The sequence below is a fragment of the Metopolophium dirhodum genome, chromosome 9 (genome assembly GCF_019925205.1).
Source record: "Metopolophium dirhodum isolate CAU chromosome 9, ASM1992520v1, whole genome shotgun sequence".
Taxonomy (NCBI): domain Eukaryota; kingdom Metazoa; phylum Arthropoda; class Insecta; order Hemiptera; family Aphididae; genus Metopolophium; species Metopolophium dirhodum.
In genome coordinates this window covers 28763220-28785137 of record NC_083568.1, presented here as the reverse complement: position 1 = coordinate 28785137, position 21918 = coordinate 28763220, and the positions used below count along the sequence as shown (strand labels likewise).

At 27.2% G+C, this 21918-nt stretch overlaps 1 long non-coding RNA gene across 3 annotated transcripts; it reads left to right on the top strand.

The window, feature by feature from the left end:
• Positions 1–8646: 8646 nt before the first annotated feature.
• LOC132952899 (uncharacterized) lies at positions 8647–21419 on the top strand. Of its 3 annotated transcripts, XR_009665530.1 has the most exons (8): positions 8647–8858; positions 9083–9214; positions 9667–9925; positions 13382–13460; positions 15329–15494; positions 15641–15806; positions 17673–17906; positions 21346–21419. It is a non-coding gene; the product is annotated as an uncharacterized LOC132952899 (long non-coding RNA). The 3 variants fall into 3 exon arrangements; XR_009665529.1 differs by having other exon boundaries at positions 9667–9824; positions 15641–17906; XR_009665528.1 differs by having other exon boundaries at positions 15641–17906.
• Positions 21420–21918: the final 499 nt, after the last annotated feature.

Here is a 21918-nt window from a genome sequence, read left to right as displayed (position 1 = left end):
GTCAGTATTTATTCATAAAAATTGAAGATTTTATAATCATATCTTTTTAATTACAATAATTGATAATTTTCGAGATGTTGATAAATGTTGTCAACATTTGAACTTTAAATGTTTATGAAAAAAAATTGTGCATATGTATTGTTAATAATTTTTTTAATTGATATTCTAACTACATAATGTAAGAAACTTTATTCAAATTTAAATTTAATGTTAAATTTGAATTCAATGATTTAATATCATTGTATAAGAAAAACAATTCTGAGCAAAACGGTCAGTCAGTCTATGATATTACTAAGTATATTTGATGATATTACTGCGAATAAAGTAATTTACATATAACCTATTAACATGAAACTTTGTTTTAAAATATCAATCCTTAGCCATAAAATTTGAACATTTTATACATTTTTAACTACAAAATAATTATTAAATTTTAAATTCAAACTTATAAAAAAAAACTGTGCCTATGTATTTTTAATATTTTCCAACTGCTAGTGTAACAATATATCAGGAGCCTTGCATTTAATTTTCACGCTTTTTTACCCAACAAATAAAATTTTATTGATATTCATAGAAAAAAAAAACTGAAAAAGACAATAAACAGCCAAAAAAGCGTCAAAATATTTTCAAAAGGATAAGGATAGACAAACTTATGAGGATTCTTGTATCACATTTTCAAATATTAGATTTAAAAAGAAAAATTTTTATGAATTCTCAACTCAAAATAATTTGCTAATTTTCGTGATTTTTCCGTATTTTGTCAAGATTTGAACTTTAAATGCTTATAATTAAAAACTATGGTCTGTGACTATGGACTATTAATATTTTTCAAATGTCACAAGGAGCCTTGTATTAAATTTTTAAGCTTTTTTATCCATCAAATAAAGTTTTATTGACATTCACATAAAAAATATACTAATAAAATTGGAAACAGAAAATGTTCCTAAACAGTTCAAAACAAATCAAAATATTTTGAAAATTTTATTGTGTATAGAAAGTGCAAATATAAACGACCAGTGAAAATTTCATGTATATTATCTCATTTGTTTTGGAGTTACACTAAAAACCAAAATCGATTTTGTGGAAAACCGATTTTGCGTAAAATTTCCCGTTTTTCTTAATTTTATGTTATTTTTTCTGGTGCTTTTGAAAACTATTGGAAATTTTAAATTTTGACCTCCCGAATGCACCAACTAGATTCACTTTCCCATGGCACATAATACTGTTGAAGAAAATCGAAGCAGTTTTACTGCCCCAAACCGTGATGACAGACACAAAAATAAAAAACACACATCGTTGTAAAATCAATAAATTCATCGTTCCACTCAGAATCTAAAATTGAAAATGTCCATAAACAGCTCAAAACGAGTCAAAATATTTTAAAAATGTCACAGTTGCATGATAGAAGATAAAACTTTAAACTTTCAGTGAAATTTTTATTTTTAATGTAATTACAGTTAATTGTTTTTGAATTACAACAAAATAAGAAATCGAGTGAATATCTAATGTTATAAAAATATGAACTTAAAATACTTATAAAAAGGTAATTTGATATTTTTTTTTTTTTTTGATAAAGATAGACAAACTTATTAGGAATCTTGTATTACATTTTAAAATCATAGATTTAAATAAACATTTTTTATGAATTTCTAACACAAAAAAATGTGCACATTTTCGTATAAGACACAAAAAAAAACTTTCGGAATGTCACAAATTATGACGTATTATAATATTACATGACGTGCCGCTCGGTCAATGAGTTTAACGTCGGACGATATTATGCTATCGGTCCGACGGTCCCATGATGGATACTCGTCGCCTTTTTCGCCGACCGTACATCTTGCCGTTACCTGCCCGGTGGGAGAGTCGACCCGGTCGCGCTGCTTGCATCCCGTAATTTGCATCCAAAAGGTTGGAGTAAATTTTTCCGGATCGATCGTACAAATACATACAAATGACGTACTAAAAGTTGGCGCAAAAAAAAATAAGAAAAAATGAACCTTTCAAGTATGGGTAGGGCTAGGGGGACGCCATATATTTATAAAGTGGATTTGCCTTCAAAGGGTTGGAGTAATTTTTTCCGGATCGATCGTACAAATACATACAAATGACGTACTAAATATCTGGTGAAATACAATCAAGAATTCCAAATGGGTGGGGCTGGGGTGATGTACGTCCCGTAGTGGTGGTATTGGAGATAAGATGGACTAACCTCTATAGTGCTTGTATATTGTACTTGCTAGTAAAGCGGGCCGCGTCAGGTACACATGGAACTAATGCCTATCATATCCAACTGTACACTTTATTGACTGTAGATGAACTTGGTTCAGGATGTCCTGTGGCATTTTGCTTCTCAAACCGTTCGGATACTCATTTTTCGACAATTTTTTAATGTTGTTAAATCTAAGGTGGGTCAGATTCAATCAAAAGTATTCACGCCGGATGATGCTCCTGCATTTTATAATGCTTGGTCTAGTGTTATGGGTGCAGTTACACATAAACATTTGTGTACATGGCATATTTATAGAAATTGGCGTCAAAACTTTAACAAGATTAGCGGAGACATAGAAAAAAAGCAATTGTGTATAAAACAACGAGTATTATTGCAACTAATATTCTTGGTTTAATATGTAATTTTGTCAAAATTTAAATTTAAGATGTCTGTATTTATTTATAAAAATTGAAGATTTTATAATCGTATCTTTTTAATCACAAAAATTGATAATATTCGAGATTTTGATAAATGTTGTCAAAACTTGAACTTTAAATGCTTTAAAAAAAAATTGTGCATATGTATTTTTAACTATTTTTTTAATTGGTATTCTAACCTACATAATGAAGACCCTCATTGGTTCATTTGAAAAACGCGCGTAAATATAATATGAACTTTTATCAATTATTATAAAATATTATCATTTGAAAACCGCGCGTAAATATAATTCTATATGAATATCAATTATATTATTTTACTATGAATATTATTTAGATACCTATTATAGTATTATGTTCTATGGTATTATACAATAAAAATAAATGCATAAATAAATTAAATTTAACAAAATTTATGTCGAATCACAAAAGTTTGTAATAATACATTATATATATATATCAATCAGAATTACAAAATCCTGCAAAGTAAGACATAACAAACAATGTTTATATTATATAATATTTATGTAAAATGACTCGTAGTTAATTTATAAAATTAAAAGTTATAATAAAACCTTCATTTTGTAGAGGTAAATATTTATTTATTAAGTAATATACATTTTATTAATAACTTCCTTATGAACTCCATAATAGTATAGATCCCTAATTGTATGAGTAATACAAATAATAAATTATATATTATTGTGTAATATATTATAATATAATATTAATACTAGGGAACTCAAAGATAGGTTAATAGTTACAATTTTTAACAGCCATCTTCCAACTAACAGTAAAGTACTTATTAAAATATATTTTTCATTTTAAACTTTTACCTATATCATTGATTAAAATATGTAACATTATAACTAGGTACCTATATATGTTTAGTATAATAATAAACCTATGTAATAAGACCCAACAATATTGACATATTATAAATAAATTAAAAGTAATTATACTATAACTAAATTATAATTTGGATACCTAAATCTTTTATTTTATTCTTTTAAAATAATAAAAACTGTTAAATTTTATAAAATTTAAATTCAAAACCATTAGGTATTAAATATTAATTGTATAACATTTTACAATTTACAAATATTTTAAATTATAATTGTATTAAAATGAAACGCGCATCAGCTCTAATGATTTTTTCCATGATATTAAATATCATTTTAGCATTCATTTGATTTTGAGCCCTATTATATCTCAAGTTATGAGGTCTTTTTTTTACAATGTTTTTTCCCTGACCAGATGGTCTTCTACTAGCATTTATCTTCCGAGATCCACGTATAACTGCTGTTTTAAGACGACTTATTGATGTTGGCTGTACTTAAATCTGACCTTTCCTCCTGTTTATATTGGAAGATGCACTACTCAGTGAACACATTAAGTTAACAAATTGAGATATATTTTTTACATGACTTAATCTGTTTCCTATTCTTTTAAGTATTAATGGTGGTAATGTTAGTATCATATTCTGTAATCTTTTCCATTCATTTTGGACATATTCTACTTCTGTATTTAAACTATTATTAATGTTATTAATACAACTATTATGTATAGGAGACTTCATTGGTTGGACGTTCTATATTATTCTGTAAATCATTTGATGATTCAATAGATGTTATGTCATTTGATGTATTCTCCAATATTTGAACATCTTTGTCAATATTTTCTATATCTTCTGACTTAGATGTGATTGATACATTTTCTTTTAATCCTAAAAAAAAATGTTGGTTTAGGGCATTTACTACTTCCTAAAGCTAATATAAAAGTGCATGGCGTTCTTCTAATGTGACAGCTGGTGCGTTTGGAAATTGTGATTTTGTGTTTTTATGTATCCATGCTTGGTGTTTACAAAATGATCCGGTATGTCCCATTTTGCATGTACAAACTCCATTATCTATATTCACTAAATATGTCTCACTTATATTGCTTACACTTGGAATAACATAGGTTGATTCATTAATTTTTTTTATATCACTAATATTAATATCAATCATTTTAGAACATAATTTTGTATATAATCTTTGGGTTTCTAAATGTCTACCATGTGGCATGTGCATGATTAAGTATCCGGATAGTGAAATATTCTTCACCAACTGACATAATAAAATAAATTCCGATAAATAATCTTTGATCTGTGATAACAAACCCTCTGTTCCTGTCTTTTACAGTTATTCTCAAATCGTTTAATAAAATTAACTGGGGCTTCTTTTTTAATACGAGCTTCAATTATCTGAAAGTCAATTTTTGAGTCAGAATACATTGCCTACAAATTTTAATTTCTTTTATTAGCCATATTAGGTATATAATTTAAACTACGTACCTATATAATGTATAGTAATTATTAATTAATATGAGGTTTATAGTTTATTGATTGGTTTGTTGTATTGTAATTTAATAAGCTAACTGAATTGTTAATATCAAAATTAAATATTACCGATTGAAATAGCTTCATTAATGGCATACGGTTAGAAAGATTAATTCCATTTTTGGAATCGTGAAGCCATCGCCACTCTGCTTGTGCCATGTGAAAATTACAAAGAAATTGATTGGCTTTTGGCCATAGTCTTAGTAATGCATTTTTTTCAGTGGAATCATCAGTCATAAAAACTAGTGGAACCTAAAGTATTTATTACACTATTAGGTATTTCTTAAGATATTAATTACCTAATAATAATTGATGAAATCATATATTATTATATTAAGTTATATCTTGTACAACCATTACATATAGATAAATTTTTGTAAATAACTTACTTAAAGTTGAAACCTCAAGTTTAAAATAAGCAACTGATTATATAGGCATAAGGTTATAAATCAAAAAGAAATGAGTTAAGGACCAATAAAACTAAACTAATAAAAGTCTAGCATATTTTTACTTTTAACACATTAATATCTGCCTTTATAAATAAATAATAATAAATATCATTGTTGTGTCTTACCTCATGGCCACCAAAGCTTACAGGGAAATTTTTCTGAAGAAGTGTAAATACCCCAATATAACTGTTCTCGGATTGGCCTTCATGGATTACAACAGCTAAAGAAATTGCTCCAGCTTTTGATGGGGTTAATATATTGGTAACCGTACTATTAGTTGTTTCTACACTGCTAGTTGAATCTATAAAATTTATTTCACTTGTACATTTAAGCTCCTGTGCTCTCTTCATAATTGGCGTAACAATAATAACAGCCCATGGGTTGTCATGTTTTATTGAAACATGAACTCCTGCAATAGGTAAGTGAAATAATTTTAGGTAGGTATATAATATGTGTTTCTATTATGGTTTTTGAACTTTATTTACTTTTTGATTAAACAATGTTTGAAAATATTTATTTAATATGTTCAAGTTCATGTTAAGTGTTAACTAACAATTTAATATTTTAATGTAATATGTTTACATATTATATTAAGTTATACATCAATATCTGATATATTCATAAATCATAATATAATGATTTCAAAGTTAGACAGAAAAAATATTGATTAAAATAATTATTATTTACAAATAATTAGAGATTAAATTTATTTCTTAATCTATAATAAAAGTATAAAACACTAAATTATAGGTACCTATAATTTATACTAAAAATAACCCTTAAACTTTATAATAAAATAAGCATCAAATATTAGAGAACCGTAGTATAAAAGTATTTAAATATATTAGGTATACAATAGTAGGAATATATTTCATTACACTTACCATTCTCATTGTAAAGTCCAATTTTTTCCAATTTTTCAATTTTATATTACACAATAATATATAATAATACTTTATACTCATACAATTAGGGATCTATACTATTATAGAGTTCATAAGGAAGTTATTAATAACATTTATATTACTATGAATAAATAAATAATTACCTCATTGTTTGTTCTCAAATATTTTAAAACATCACATGAATCCACTGGATGGTTGTGATTCCAAAAAATTTTAACTTTTGCCGAAAGTGAAGGTGCATATTTTAGGTAGGGGTCATTCTTCCTGGTATTTTTATTATTTTTTTTTATTTATATGTCTATTGTTGACTTACAATTAGTATTACGTTCTGTAATTTTTGTAATACTTTTATTTTTTGATGAGTGATGACAAATAAAATATTTGTGAAAAATAACCCTACAAAATGAAGGTTTTCTTATAACTGTTTAATTTTATTTAATTATTTAATTAATTACACAGTACACTTTGCATAAATATTATGTTTGTTATGTCTTACTTTGTAGGATTTTGTAATTCAGATTGAAATATACAGTCCCACATATGTATATGATGTATTAGTCAATGTAGAAAATAAATCTAAAAACTTTTTGGCTGAACTACTTTTATAGATATTAGTTCTAATTACAAACTTTTGTGATTCGACACAAGACTCGTTAACATCAATAACACACACAAATTCATCACCCAGCTTACTGAGGTAATCTTTTAAAGAATTAATGTTCATTTTGAAGTTAAATGAATTGCTTCTATAAAATTACACTATTCAGATTTCAAAAGTAATTTCATATTGTACTATGCATTTATGCAAATAGAAACATTATTTATAATTCTAATAATAGTATGCTATAGCAAATGATAAAAGTTAAAAAACATATGATTAGATATGAGATACAATAATAAAAACACAAAAGTAATGATGATTGTTATAATATTTTGAGCTGAAGTTAAATAGGTAGTATACAATAAGTATAATAATAAAAATAATAAATATTTACATGACAGTATTTTGATATGGATGTGTTCAATATCATTACATTTAACATAATATAAAAAAAGTTAAATTGGACTGAAAATGGTTGGTTTATATATTTTGTGTTGGATTAAAGTGTGTAATTTATATACAAAAGATGTAACAAATGTTACAATATACTGTTGTAATTTCAGTAAGTAAACACATCATTACATCAATGATAATTAACTAACAGACTAACATGTAATTGTCAAAGTCTGCACAAAATTGATGTATAACATTGGTTTGCTGAACTTCACTTTTACACATAGACCCATTATAAATAATGTTTAAAGAATAAATAAATAAATTATGAAAATTGTATTTTCTATTCTACCTATTGTGACTTATGAATAAGTACCTAGTGTTAAAGATTAGTTATTAAAAAATATTACATTTTTAAATCAAATATATACATATACACAATAATATATAATTTATATTACTCATAAAATTAGTTAACTCGTTAACATCAATAACACAAACAAATTCATCACCCAGTTTACTGAGGTAATCTTTTAAAGAATTAATGTTCATTTTGAAGTTTAATGAAATGCTTCTATAAAATTACACTATTATATACAGTATTATATAGGCATATTGCATTTATGCAAATAAAAACATTATTCATAATTCTAATAAAAGTAAATTATAAAAGTTAAAAAACATATTATGATTATTGATTAGATATGATATAGGTACCTACAAAAATAAAAACACAAAATTGATGATGATTGTTATAATATTTTGAGCTGTAGTTAAATAAGTAGTATACAATAAGTATAATAATAAAGATAAAATAAGATATAAGAACATGAAAGTATTTTGATATTTTGATATAATATATTATATATTATATGTACAATAATTTTTAATTTTACTTATATCATGATTTATACAATAATATAATATAGTAGCATACATTAAACTTTTTTATACTAACAATACAACTATTATAGTCTAGTTGATTATAATGTATAAGTCTATTTAGCTTTGGTCTATGCAGTATAGAATAACGAAGTTTTATTTATTTGTTGTATAATACTATAATAGGTAGTATCTAAATAATATTCATAGTAAAATAATATAATTAATATACATAAAGAATTATATTTACGCGCGGTTTTCAAATGATAATAATTGATAATAATAAATGATAATATTTTATAATAATTGATAAATGTTCATATTATATTTACGCGCGTTTTTCAAATTAACCAATGAGTGTGGATTATTTATATATGGTGCTGGGGCGCTATGGGGCTTGGTAATACGCGACCCGGCTGCTGTCGACGTTCCGACAGTGCCGACACCATTGTCAGAACTTAAGTTTCAGTATTTATTCCGATACATTTTATAAACTGGTGTCCATAAATAGTGACAAAATCAAAGCTTCTTGTCAAAACTGTCACAAAGTAATTACTGCGTACACTACTTCAAGTGGCAACTTATTAAGTCATATTAAGGTAAGTTTTTATAATATATCTCTTAATAAAATATTTTTTCAAAATTGTTCGTAAAATCAAAAAGAATGTAGATACTAGATAATTCCACATTTTGAATTTAGTCAAATTGGATTTATGAAATTATAGGTTTTAAATGTATTTTTTCGTTTATATAGTTAATATAAGTGTTTTATATACTTTTACCTAGGTATTTAAATTTATTATTAATTTTCATATTTGTATAGAGCCAACATTCCTTTTTAATATCAAAAGTTGAAGAAGCAAGAAAGAGAAAGGCCGAATCAACAATTGCGTCTGCCTCTCTTCAACCTAAAATATAATATAATGTTTCTACCAAAAAAGTGTCTAAGGAAAAGGTAATTTAACATTTAACCTCATCATTAATTATATTAATATTATTTTATAATCTTTTCTATTACACATTGGACACAGTATAATTTAGTTTATATTTTATAAAAAGATTCAGATTAAAGTAAATAACTAATTTTCAATGAGTTGGTCTAACCCTCCTGAAATTGCATAATATTAAATATTTTCAACATTTAGTGACCTAACGGCTAACTCATATTAAAACTTAACCAAAGGTAAGTGGGTTGATGCTTTATAGATGGTTTAAATGGGAAGAATTTATATATAATAATATTATTTTCCTTAGAGAAGATTTTATAAAAAAAAAAATGTTGAAAAATAGTTAAAACTTTAATGTATTGTTCCATGTAAAATCACATTAGTGCGCCTCGATAACAAAGTGTCCAATATTAAATTTAAATTGATTTATAGATAAGTAAAAAAAAATATTTTGTTTCAGATAAATGAGTTGGTGTTTAATTACATAATTAATGAAATGAGACCTTTGATAACATGTAAAAAACATAGCTTTCGAGAATTAATAATGGGACTTACTGGAATTAAAGATACTTCTATTTTACCAAACAGAACTCAAATAAAAGCTCAATTAAAATCCAGGTATGCATTATATGTGCAAATGATTACAGATTTAATACAAAAGCATAATTATATTTGTACAACTGCGGACATTTGGAGCTCAAATAATAAAAGCTTTATGGGTAAATATCTAATGATTTTTTTTTTTAAATTATATTGTACCTCCCCTTACCTAGTAAAACTTCCCTATAATAAAAATATTAATTTACAGATTATAGTAACTGTACAAAACTTAAATTATTACCTATCATAAAAATTAATTTTTATCAACTTGTGAATAAGTAATACTTAATAACAATTTTAACTATTTATAGTATTGTTGTATTCTGTTAAAATTTTTTTTTAATTTAAGAAAAATAGAATACATAACATTACACATAAAAAAATATGCGATTTAAAACTAGAACTGTTACAATGAATTATTATTTTTAATCTACCTCATTAAGCAGTGCTTGTGGCGAGGTAGATGAATTGATAGTATACCTACAATATAATATTTAAAAATAAAAAATGAGAAAATTAACTTTAAATTACTTTAGCAATATTTAAAATATTTAAACTCCTATTTAATACACAAGTAAGTCTATATTACAACAATAAGTAAAAGAGTCAAACGTCTCTTTAGTGAAGCAATCCAAGTATTGACACACCGGAGAAACCGTCTAGGAGATAAAACATTTGAGATGTTGCTATGTTGCAAGTCAAAAAATTAAACAAGCCTGCATTATTTTGTATGTTATTTTAATTATTTATGTTGTGTTGAATAATTAATATTTTCAAAAAGAATAAAGTTTTATTTACTTATTTTAATTTATAGTTTAAATATAATATAAAAAGTCTATAAACCAGTTTTTTTAAACCAGAAAATATATGTCAAGTAGTAATTTATTATTAAATACTTATTAGTATTAATTCAACCATGATTTTGTGGTAGATGTATTTGTCATACACTGGAAATTGGTACTGTATGTCTGTATGCTCAGTATATATATTTTTATACTTATATTTATTCATTAATATATTTTTGATACAAAATTAACCTTTCAGATTTGCTTCTCTTAATAAATTACTAAACCAAGAATCCAATAGCATGTCAAGCATTAATAAAAATTAACAACTATAATAATATAAACATCTAGATGAAAATTGAATATTCTATCTTCATATTAATCTAGATATTAATTTAGCTAGTAATCTAATATGTATCTAGATGTTATTTTTGCTATCTGAACTCAACAATGATGATCATTATTAAACTCATCTCCTTTTGAATGTAATACAACACCCTGTTGTAGTGTTTTATCTTGGGTCTGTATATTTAATGACAAACAATTTTGTTGGTTTTCACCATAACTTTTGACTAAAATTGTATTATTGTTTCTCAAGTATGCTGGACGTTTTCCTTTCTTCCTCCAAGTTTCTGGAGTATTTAAATGCAGGTTGTCCTTGTCATTATCAGCTTTTTTTTATGGCACATATACGTTTAGGTATTTGTAATTCAACCTGTCTAAAGCATTGAGCTTCATATTGGGTTATATTTTCAATAAACCTACCACATTTCATTCTTCTTTTGCCTGCTAAAATATGATTTTTCATTAAATTAAACCAACTTTCTACTGATGCATTACTCTGGCGTTCTTCCAGATGAATAAGAGTAGTCATAACTTTTGTCCACAGAGGTATGTATGGCACATTTTCAATAAGGAAATGTAACAAGTACTCTTCTGAATACATATTATTAACATCTAGGTGATTATGATCCTGTGAGGGAATATTTACTATTTTTTCACACTGTCAAATATTTGTTTAAAATCATGATAAAATGCAGATTTCTTTCGTTCGGCATAATATGAGGTATCAGTGGTTTTACCACAAGAGTAATTTTGATCGTCATCAAACTTTTCAATTTCATACTCAACTAATCCATTGTTTGTTTGTAGGTATGATTTCATTTCCATACTTGCTGCTTTACACATTTCCGTTGACTTGTCTGACAATATCATAGTTGACAGAAACTTAACCAATGTTTGATTTCTTCATAATTGTTCATTTCAAACACTAACCCAAAACATCTGGCTACATAAAACGCTGATTTTCATCATCTGGATAATACCGTTTAACATGGTTCAGAATATTTTTAACATAATGGTTTGTACAAGAAGTAATAACTACTGTGCTATAAGACAATGTTTCTCTTCCAGTTAATATTCGATGACACATATACAGGTATACAAATATTGTTTCTTTACCATTCCATGCTTTAGAAATACCATGCATAAAAGCCCAACTGAAATCAGTTACAACATTTTTGAAAGGCGGCCAGATAGGTACTTGGATCTTTTACAATTATTAGATCTTTGAAACATTTCAACCATTCTGTTACAGTTTCTCTATCATGCGTTGCACTGACCATATCAGTTATTGGGCATACAGTTTTAATTTTACCTATACGCACTACACAAGTATAATAATAAATAGTTAGTTTTGTTGAGTTCTTTGGAGGTCTAACAACTGATCCTGTTGAATCCACATAAATAGTTGTTAACACACCTTGTTTAAATACATTTTGAACTGCTATTGGCTTGCCCATGTTACATTGAAAGGCTCTTCTATACTTTCGGGAACTTTCATATTTAACCAGGGATGTTCTTTAGCCATTAAAACTACATCAAAGTGATAATTTTGGTTTAAATCCCCTTCAACTGTTGTTCACTATTCAGTTTCCTTAACATCAAAAGATATTTAATTGTTTGCAAATTTCCACATTCCATTACTTTAATAGGTGAAATTGATAATACACATTCCTGTCTATACTTAAAAGAACTTTTCTCTTTAATTTTTTCTGCAATCATTTTTTGCTCAGCTTCCCTAATTTGAGTAGTGTATCGAGCTTCTGGTTTATGATTAAAGTTTTTACTCCTACTGTAAACTTCAACAACTGCTTCTTCACCAGTAGGCAAAATGTATAGTTTGAACTTCTTACAGCCACCATGTGTACAATACATATTCAGCTTCATTGATTTTTCAGTCTTAATGTATTCTAGCTTTTTAATATACAATATACAAGTATATACTAAGAACCGTTTTGAAATTTACGATATCAAATTCTGGAAAATCGTAGCTTTCCGGGATTTGATTAAAGACTTTAAGAAGCAGGAATTTGGGGATACATCTATAAGCCTATATTATGCACAATTTAGTAAAATTATCCATAGAGTAGAGTCGATAATAGAAATAAATTATGATTAGGTCTCAAAAATCTTAAAAGAAATGAATATGAATGATGAGCCATTAAATATAATTGTATCTTATATAACAGACATTGACTAAATTATTATAATTAAAAAGTAAAGTGTGAATTATTATTGTGTTATAAATGTAAAAAAAATATGGACATGTGGATGCCACTCTGCTTTACAGTAGCTATAGGTTACAAGAAAGTCACTGTAATGGATGGTGTTAAATTTGAATTCAATGGTATAAAATCATTAAATACCAAAAACGATTCTGAGCGAAGACGGTCTGTCCGCCTGTAATATTACTATATATTATATACATATATATATTATGTTCCGTAGTGGGGACGACGTCTGACCGTCGCGAAATGAAAACTGGTCGCCGCCGAAGCCTGATCTTATTTGGAATAGAGTATTTTAAGTAAGTATATTTTATGATATTATTGTGATTAAATTAATTAATTTTAGTATTAGTATTTTAGTATTTAGACCCTTAGTCTATTACAGTAGGTCAAATTAATTTTTGCCAAAAATTACATTTGAAAACGTCATTGTGTGTAACACAAATACACAATACCTATAATATGTTGAGACGGCACGGTCGCAACGGACCGGCGTCCGTTGAATAATAACACGTAGAGTTTCTGGTGTTAGGTTTTGTTCTATATTTTACAAAAGTTGGTTATTTTACAATGTCGTGGTGGTTTTCCCTATGTATAGCCCTGGTTGTTAGGGGTGTAGGACAAATTGGAGCTTTGTAAGATAAGCGTATATTTGTAGGTACTGGCGGTTCGTTGTGTTATAAATTATAATGCTGTGATTTGATTGATGGTCCTGAAAAGGTCTGTTTAGCGAGTTACGACGAACGTACTGTTATAATATAGCACACATAATAATATGCTCTGAAAGTTTCATATATCCACAAATATAGCTTATTCTTAATCATTATTCTTAGTTTTAAATTTTTAATATTTTGTAATTTATCCAAATTTGAATTTAAAATGTCTGTAAAAATGAACTGTTTTCGTACTTTTTAGATTTTTTGGTTACAGTGTGAGCTATTTATGATAACCTTGGTTTCCTTAATTGTAAAAACTGAAGATTTTATAACTTTTTAATTACAATAATCGATAATTTTCGAGATTTTGATAAATGTTGTCAAAATTCAAACTTTAAATGCTTATAAACAAAAATTGTGCCTATGTATTTTTAATATTTTTTTTTTAACTGCATAATATAAGGACACTTGTGGTAATTAAATTGACCCAACAAATAAAATTTTACTGACATTTATAGAAAAAAATTAAAAAAAATTGAAGATTGAAAATGTCCGTAAACAGCCCAAAACGAGTGAAAATATTTTAAAATTTTATCAAGTATAGAAATTGATAAAATAAACATATTATGGTGTAAATTTAATTTATCTACAGTTATTGGGTTTTGAATTACAACAAAATAAGACATTTTTTACATGACAAATCAAGTGAACAACCAATGTTGTAAAAATTCGAAATTCAAACGCTCATAAAAATTGAATTCGACTTTCCGGTTGACATTTTTTTTTTTTTGATAAATGTAGACTAGCTTATGGGAAATTTTGTATTACATTTTCAAATCTTAGATTTAAAAATAAAATGTCTTATGAATTTCGATCTCAAAATAATTTGCATAATTTCATGATTTTTACGTATTTTGTCAAGATTTGAATTTTAAATCCTTATAAAAAAAAATTGTGACTGGTTTTTTAATATTTTTCAAATATCAGTGTAACAATATATTAGGAGCCTTGTATTAAATTTTCAAGCCTTTTTACCCAACATATAAAATTTTATTGACATTCATAGCAGTGGCCTAAGTATAAAAATCAACGTGAAAAACTTAAGAACCCTTTTCCTTTTCGGAATAAATGTAAAAGAAAAATGTAAGTTTATATGTCTTTAATGGTGCATTTAGTCAGTTATAACAGTTAAAATTTTACTTTACGATATTTTAAATTAGCAAAGTCGTCCATAATCTGCGTAACTGCTTCTCTATATAGCTTCTATATAATAACGCGGCATCCGACAGTCGTTCTTTCCCCATGCAATTTTTTAGACAGTTCTTTATAATTCTTAATTTTGAAAATGACCATATTTGGCTGTGGCTACCGTTACAGGTATTGTTAAAAAAATAATGAATAATGAACACACCTATCATTAGGTATCATTATAAAATCAATACTATTCTAAAATATATTACTCAAGTTCCATACTATATTTTAAAAATTAACTAACAACAAATGTTTTTCAGTATATTCAACCATATTCAATTAATGGCCAAATTATACCTTACCAACCAAAAGTGCAATCCAATGCAAATGTCTGAATCTCCCAATGTTGGTCAAGTAATCCAATGAAACGATGAAATTCAATTTGCAAGTCACAATTTAATTCGTCTGTCGATGAATACGAGCCAAGTGAGTTATATACAAAGTACACAAATCCTATACACATCGACAATGATTATGATTTATAGCATATAAAAATTAAAGTAATTTCTTGGTTTTATTGTAATATTTATATAAAATTAAAATTAACTCTATATTATATTATATAAATTTAGGTTTTAGAGACACTTCAACATTGGCTTTTACAGCGGGCATGTGGACAGACGGGGTTTCGTCAATTGCGCCGAATTTGGGATACTACCTGAATAGTATACATCTATTGCGCTGGTATTAAAAAGGTATATCAAAAAGGTATACATCTATTGCGCCGGCATAAAAAAGGTATATTAAAAAGGAATACATCTATTGCACTGGTATTAAGAAAGTTATATTAAAAAGTAAATTTAAATAAAAATAATATACATACATATATGACATACAAATTTATCTTTCTGATGAAGTGTCTTGAATCTTAATCTCAATCTAAAAAAATCAAATTAAAATTAGAAAATGTAGATATAAAAATAGATTTATATTTAATTACCTTATAATCATTTTTTGTAGTGGTAGCTTATCCGTTGTACAAATATACAAACATATCTAAATTTCCATTTAAATACTTGGATATATTATCTTCAATTATGGTTTTTTTGTTTTTTATTCTTATGATTTTTATTCTTATTTTTTTTCTCGACGCTATTTATTTTTATGTATTATTGAAGTTGAACAATTTTTAAAACTTCATAAAAACAAAAATGTTTGGATGTGGTGAGTAAAAATATTTCCCAAATGCTGAGTGAAACGACTCTCACGGGCATTTGTCGTTCTTTCGCCTGATATGTTACACGATGCCCAAATATACGGGGGGAAAGTTGCATCTTCACCAATATATGTATTAACAAGGTAATCACAAAACGTATCAATTCGTTCGTCCATTGGTTTAATGCTCATAAAATAAACCACGAAGCAACTGCCGACGTTTTCAGATTCAAGTAGTGGTAGGCCGAATATCCACTTTAACCATTTTTCAATGTCACTTGAATGATTTTTATATTCTTAAGATAAGCCTAAATTTTGGATTTTTCTCCACCATGATTGAGAGATGAAAATCGGCAACCACGTAATATTATATTCGGCCAAACCGTAAGAACAGCCTTATGACGTATGCTTTGCTCAAAATCTACAATGCAAATTTTTGGTTGAAAATGTACAGACAATTTCGATTTATATACCTCAATTAAACTATTAAATGCTTGTTCATAAATTTTAGTTTCTTTATTTGACAAAAGAAAAAAAACTAATGGAATATAATGACCGTTTTTAACTGTATGGATTGTGAATAATTGATAAAAATATTTGGGACAGTAAGAAAATGTCCCGTTCATAAATATTTTTTCTTGACTACAGAGAAATTTTAAATTAGCCATTGTTGAAAATGCCGTTATTTTGTTTTCAGAATCGTTTATTAATAAAAATTCTTCGTCTTTATTCGTAAGTGTTGGAATGCTAAGTAAAACTTCTTAGGTTTCTCTCAAATTTGTGGGCAATGTTTGAGTATTTTTTCGTCTAGCTCTATATAAATTTTGTCTTATATTTGAAATATCGTCGGTTTTAAGGTTGTTTGTTAAATGATTAGATATTTCCTTACTTATTATTTTTAACGGCTTTTCTGTTAAATCGTCCATTGCTTTTCTTTTCACCTGATTTGATATAATTTGACGTTCCAAGTTATTAGGAGGATGATGTTCATGTTTAATTTCTTCAAATAAAATTGTAGTTTTACCCTCATCTACGTAAAGCTTAGAGTTGCAACTTTTGTGTGCGCACCGCCATTTATGCCCTTTTTTGGTAAGTTCCTTATAAGAAAATTTATAATTTTGGTAAATAATTAGTTCTTTACCACGTTCACTTAATACTATTTCCATTATAAATTTAAGTACGAGCCACGACAACTAAACGAACGACTATACGAACGACGCGTGGAATTGTACTGCACAATACTATGGATTTACCTATAACCTAACACGGTCTTTGTCCACATTTTGTAATTTATTTTATCTTCAAGTAATAAAATAATATAATTCAAACTTACCTATGATATAGAATACGATATAGATATATTAGATTAAAACACATAAAAACCGATTTGTAGTTATAATAGAAATAGTATTATAGACGTTTAATAAACGTCGTTTATATATATTTAAGAATCGATCAGCGTAATTGACGTACACCATTTATTACATTCAAATATCGATCGGCGCAGTTGATGTATACCTTTTTCCTATCCCATAATTTTTCTTTCTTTACCTGTGATTTTCGGCGCAATTGATATATGCCCGGACAGGCATAATAAGTAGTTGATGAGTATACAGTAGTGCAACAGTCCTTGAAATTAGTTTGGATCAACCGCTAGAAACCTCAATGTGATGTATTACAATCGTAAGTACCTAATTTTAGTTATTATATCTATTTATATAAAACTGAAATCAAGCAAAAGATGAAATCTTTATTACGGTTTGGCTTCGAAACTTCTTATCCAATTGTCGTGCAGTTTTTTTTAAATGAAAATTTGATACTTTAGAGTTAAATCATACGTACAAACAGCACGGGGTCCGCGATCTACCGCAGGTAGATTGCCTACCTGTTAATGTACTGCTGCGTATCAGAATTTTTATTCCGGGAAACGGAAAAATTAAGATACATTTTGAATTCTATACACCGAATATTAAATAACGAATTGGACAAAGTTTAAGTCATATAGAGTTGATACATTTAACGGGCAACGAAGTGCACGGGATCAGCTAGTTTATTTATTTTTTTTTATTGATACGGCTTCAACATTAAAGTCATTAGCCGGGGACAAAAATATGTTTACAAGTTATTTACAATTACCTTAATATTTAAATAAAGGAAATACAGTATAGTACAAGTATGTGGTGATAATGGTATAGGTAACAATAATATATAACTATTGAGATTCTATTAAATAGATTAGTTATTTTAAGGAATGTTATTAAATAGTTAAAATTGTCTATACTTAAAATATCTCTTAATGTTAGGTGAGGAAAAATTTTTCTTTGTTCTGTTAAATTAGGGCATTCAAGGATTAGGTGTGCTGTGGAAATCGGGGCGTTGTTGCAGAACTCGCAGTTTGGTCTCGGCTCTCTTCTCATTAAGTGGACGTGTGTGATGTTTGTGTGTCCAATTTTCATCCGTGTCCATATCACTTGTTGTCTTCTCGTACTTGAGGGAGGATTCGGGTTAGGTGACAGAAAAGGTTTTATCTGGTATAGTTTGTTGTTAAGTTCCTGGTCCCAGAGTCGTTGGTGAATCTTTTTGCTAGTCTTTTTGCTAGTTTATTTATATTGCTTAATTGATCTCTTAGTCCAGAGACCACTCACCAAATAGCATATTATGTATATGTTTATGAAGTATTAATAATGATTAATGTATTAGTATTATAATGAATTATCTTCTGCTGTGATGATAATAATATTTCGGAACATATCCTTACATAAATTCTATTAATGTCACAAATTCAGCATTTCATATCATTACATTTAAACACCAAAACATACATATTTGTTCTAATTGGTTATTCGTAATATTATAAGGAACCTTGCATTACATTTTCAAGCTTTTTACTTGGTAAAAAAGTTTTTATCGAGATAAATTTTAAAATAATAAAAAAATTTCTCAAGGCTATAACTTGCTCAAAAAGAGTCAAAATATTTCGAAAATGTTACCATTTATGGAAAATGCTAATATAAATAACATGTAAAATTAACTGGAGTAGCAAAGCGACAATAATTAGAGCAACATATAAAATTGATTAACGGCATTTGCATCCGAATCCATGGCAGAAAATGAGTTGTAAACTAGCCTTACACGTTTTCAGCAACACCGTCAGTGTAGCTAAACCGCCATGGAAACCAGTGAGTTAGTTTCATCCACAGCCCAAGACACAGCAATAAATATTTTCTTTCTATTAAACAATCTACCTATTTGATATCCTAAAACATTTGTACGAAACAAACATACAAAAAACCGCTCAAACGTGAAAAAAAATTTAAAAGATATAAATATTATTTACCAATAGCCAATAGCATTTGACATTTTTAAAAATATTAAAATTCAGTCAAATACCAAAAAAAATATTCTTTCATGCTTCATTGGGTTTGTTTGATCTTTGAAGGCAGTTTTGGAACTTTACGAACATGAAAAAAATCAAAATCCACCTATCATCCATACCTTATATTACAGATAGGTATATAATATGGTTATTGGTCTTAGGTTCGGTGCAGAGCAATGAACCTATTGGTTTTAAAATAATATGGGGAGAGTGGGGGTTGTCTTCCCAGGTTTTTATACAATACATTATCCTTTACTTATTTCTAATATATAGGTAGGTACCTAACTAATATTTGGCATATTGTAGAAATATTAGTGTTGAGTGTTGACATTAAAAATGCGAGTGTCAAACCATTTTTCAGTCAAACATTTTTCCGCCTACGTATAAATTGTTATTTTTACACTCATTTTATTTTTATCGTTATTCATGTACCTGTATAACATGTTTTAATGTTTATGTTTACTATGTGAATTTGACATGTAAATTCTATTGTGGCCTGCAATTAGAATACTGTTTCCATATCATTGACATTAAAATTTGATTAATTTGATTATTATAAATATAAAATCGAAAAATATAGTACAACTTCAAAATGTATAGCGAACCTTTAGAAATTCGTGGGACGGCCGAGGTAGAACATCGAATTTTAAAAATAGACATTTGTTCTTAGCCAAAAAATTATTGACCGTAAGATCACGTTAAACACAAGGTGACTAAAAATACTGCGTCAAAATCGTTTCCACCCTACTCAAAAGTATCAAGTAGGCGCCATTTGTTATTTTGTACTTATCTATTGATAATTGCGCAAACTAGACTAATAGGTACGTCATAATATTTGTTGCTTGAAAGTAACGATTGTGTGTATCTTATTTATAGGTATATTCAACATTTTTGTAAACAAAAATAATAATGTTTTGGCGAATAGACGAACAATGAGAATTTAATAAAATCATATAGGTATATATTATAATTAATGAATATATTATAAATTATAATATTCACTCGATAATAGATTTTTCTCTGTGCACACAATTAGTTTTGTTTTTTTAATTTACGTACTTGCACTTTTCACTATAGGGATTTTTCAATATATGTCATCCTTCCAGACTTATCGTGTTCGAATTCATTGACAATTTGGTGTTAACCATCATAATGACATATGAGGTAATCATCGCAAACTAATAATGTGGGGTTTCTGTTGTCAATTACAATTTTCAGGCCGACGCACGACGCATACAGGGCATTTAAATTGACAACAGTGGTGACCGTGCAACAAAAACATTATCAAAACAATGAAATGAAATAACATTTTACGAAATGAGTACAATCCGTTAAAAGTATGAAATATGTCTATTTGTTTGGTTTATAAAGGCGAATTAATCGCGACTTTCGCGTGATTTCGAACGTTGAGTTTTTATACAGCCCTGTATAATGCAATTTATGGCTTCAAGAGGTTGTCCAAACATATTTTCCTACTCTAATTTTGTCCCTCAGTGACCGCCATGTGGTCCCTTCTGGTCCATTGCCAGTTCTAGATGAGAATCCGCGGACCGATTTTCTTATTCATTCTCTAGTGACAAAATCGTTTTCATTTTATAAGTTATAGCAAACCGCGTTAGTTTTTTGTTTGGGCGAAGCGATTACCCAGCGCGACCTTTTTATATCGGATTTATTGTTTATTTTTTGTAATTTTTTTCGACTGTTTTATATCGCGCAATACATTGTTTTTATGAATATGTTTTTTAGTGATAAGTGATGCGAAGTTTTTGTTGGATTGATCTATGAAAACAATATTTTGAAGGTCGAGGATAATAATTCTGTAAGTACACAATTTTATATTACACATTTACACTTCGGGTTAGGTGCATTGTAACTATATTGAATCCAACACAATTAATACACTTTTAATCATCTAACTGCGTATTTATTGTATTATTATATTGTAAATACATACCTAATAGTTATTCTTATATTTTTATTTCATGTTAACACACTTAAAAATTAGGCCGGATATTCAATGTATCAACTACCATATCATCTTGGCATAATGATGTTCCTGTTAATAATAATTATGTGACTGATATAATAATTAATAATAACCTATGGTACCTACCTACCCCACTTCATAATTTAAAACTAGTTATATATTTTTTTAAAATAATTCGTTGAGTACTAAATATTTTATTATAGAAATATAAAAAAAAATTGCTATTTTTAAATTTGCACAATTTGTAGTTATTACATTTTATTAAGAAATCTAATGTATAATCGATAATAATATTACAATTAAATTAAGGTGCACATCATAATATAGGCGTC